Raw genomic sequence first — 2,562 nt, 5'->3', positions numbered from 1 at the left:
TATCGGGTTTTAACAAAGCGGAAAATAACCGCATGCTTTCTTGTTTCTTGTCTTGAAAAGAGTCTAAATTCTGTTTTTCTGTTATTGTCTTGCGGGGTTCTTCGTTTTGTGCGTGTGCAGTCTGATCTGCACCATGCACTTACGCCAAGACATCGCTTTTGTTTGGTTCGGCCCGAAAAATGCAGGGGCAGCGTAAAGGGGGGAGTTCATAGCGACCTTGTGGCAACGTCTCTGTGGCAGCGAAGGTTTACAGGAAACAGCATAACTGGGTCCAAGATACTTCCAGTTAGCTATACAGTAAAAGCTTTATTTACATTGGGAGGAATTCCCAGCAGGCAATATGGGTCAACACCCCCCACGCCACCAACCCGCTCTGTCCAATGTCTAACTTGTTTTTTGGTTGGGTGCCAGTTCACTGGAGGTGTACCTTGTATGATTCAATGTGACAAATTTACTGTTTCAAATATATTTAATTTTAAGAACCCTCCTTTTGAATTTGAGTGGGTGCATTGGCTCTGAAGATGCTCTGCGCTTTGTCTCGTAGGCTGTTAATAAGTAAGAGTCTGTCCAGCTCATCAGAGTGCACAGATATGATTGGCTGAGCAGCATAATATGGCATGATTTAAAGCATTCAACCGGCCTGCGACCTTGTGGTCTGCTAAACGAATGCTGCATATGATGTGCCAGAAATGCTCCCTCAGTTAATAATTCTCAATAATTTATCGAATAAAGGTCTGAGTCCAAAGAGGAAGCCGTTTGAGTCAGGACATGAGGGACGGCAGTTTTCTTTTTGCAAACAGAAGGGGATGGCATGCCCTCTGAAGTGGCACAGTGCCCATTTTTTTTTGTAAATATCACCTCCAAATGACAAAAAGATATCAGAGGGATTAACACAAGTTAAATATTAAGCAGCAAAATCTCAAAGCAGACAGCTGTTCCTAAAGAGGGACACCACTGTATTTAAATCAGGACACAGGGACGGAGCTTCTAAACTGCACGGAAACTGCAGTGTTTCTTGGTACCATCTAAACTGCAGCGGCTGTTTACAGCAAAGGAATTTTTGGGTAAGTCAATAACAACAACCAAACTTAAATGCTGCTGTGTGATGGCAGGTGAGAGGTTTTACTGTTTTACAAACTGTTTTACTGTTTTATGGGATATTTTTACATTCTGCTGTGGTTTTTAATTAGATATTTCAGGCAGAACTAATGCTTAATTAAATTCAAGGTGTGAGGGGTGTTTTCATTGGACTAAATTACATTTGTACATCACTCAACCCTTTAACAGTCACACTATGAAATGCATTTGTAAAAAAAATAATACAATATAATAGACTGTAAAATATGTTAAGAAAAAAATGTTTTTAAAAAATGTTTCAAGAAAAAAAAACATTTTCCCAGTGTAATGCATTGTAAAAAGTGAGTATAATATAACACAAATCTGAAAATAAAAGTAATTTCATGCAATAACCATTAAAATAAATAAACAAAAACAAACCGATACAAATAAAAACAAATCTAGAAAAAAATATATCCGTATAAGATGTATGGTCAAAAAACAAAAATGCAATTGTTATATAATAAAAATCTGAAGATAAAAGTAACTTCAGAAAATAAACAAATAAAATATAGAAAATAAACAAAAATTAATACAAACAATAATGAATCCATTACAAGATCAGTTTAAACAGTAGGGCAGAAAAAAATTGTCAATTTAATAAATTAAAAAATAGAATTGAAGTCAATAAAAAAATATATAAACAAAAAAAGATACAAATCAAAATGAATCTATTAAAATTATTGGTATAAAACATATGATGAGTAATATATATATAGAGAATCTGAAAATAAAAGTACCTTCAAAAAATAAGCAAAGAAAATTGAAAGAAGAAAGAAAAAAACAATTTGATGACAAAAAATGTCAACTGTGTGGTCACAGTGCCCGATAAAGGGTTAAGACATATGACAAATGAATACCTGTAATTGTACCGTAACTTTTTAACTATTTTTTTTCACTGTGGCATATCTCATCCTCTCCCTCACGTGGCGCTCACAATCATGGGGAAATCTTACTTTTCGGGTCGCTAAAACAGCACCAAAACCTTCTTTTTTGAAGGCTGAAGTAATAAATAAAAAGGCTCTATGCAATACTAATTCCATGGTCGCTCATGTTTTCTGTTACTGTGTGTCTGTGATATTTTGCAGGGTGATGGCGGGTCGGACACTGACGCCTCTGATCCTCTTCAGCCTCGTCACCCTCACTCAACACTTTGGTGAGAAATGATTTAACATTTTGAAATCCTAAAATTCATGAATTCAGGCGAAGGTGATGTCACACCTCCGATTAGGAGACAACACAACTTGTGCGGAATCAAAACAGAGAAGCCAAACTGGTGTTTAAAAAAGTCAGTGAGCACGAGCATAAGCAGCACTAACTATGGATCCTGTGGATGATAAAATGTCAAATTTGTTTCTCAGAGGTGAGAGATGACGAGTGGGAGGAGCTCAGCCCTGACATCGCTGCTCTGCACCGCCTCAGAGGACTGTCTGAACACATGCACCA

General features: G+C 36.8%; 1 long non-coding RNA gene across 1 annotated transcript; it reads left to right on the top strand.

Annotated features, from left to right (window-relative positions):
- The first annotated feature begins 760 nt into the window (after positions 1–760).
- Positions 761–2,562, top strand: LOC121939432. Its single transcript, XR_006105463.1, has 3 exons — positions 761–1,064; positions 2,205–2,272; positions 2,478–2,562. It is a non-coding gene; the product is annotated as an uncharacterized LOC121939432 (long non-coding RNA).

This window comes from Plectropomus leopardus, unplaced genomic scaffold (genome assembly GCF_008729295.1).
Source record: "Plectropomus leopardus isolate mb unplaced genomic scaffold, YSFRI_Pleo_2.0 unplaced_scaffold4807, whole genome shotgun sequence".
NCBI lineage: Eukaryota > Metazoa > Chordata > Actinopteri > Perciformes > Serranidae > Plectropomus > Plectropomus leopardus.
The sequence above is the reverse complement of the archived record's forward strand: the minus strand, read 5'-3'. Positions and strand labels throughout refer to the sequence as shown.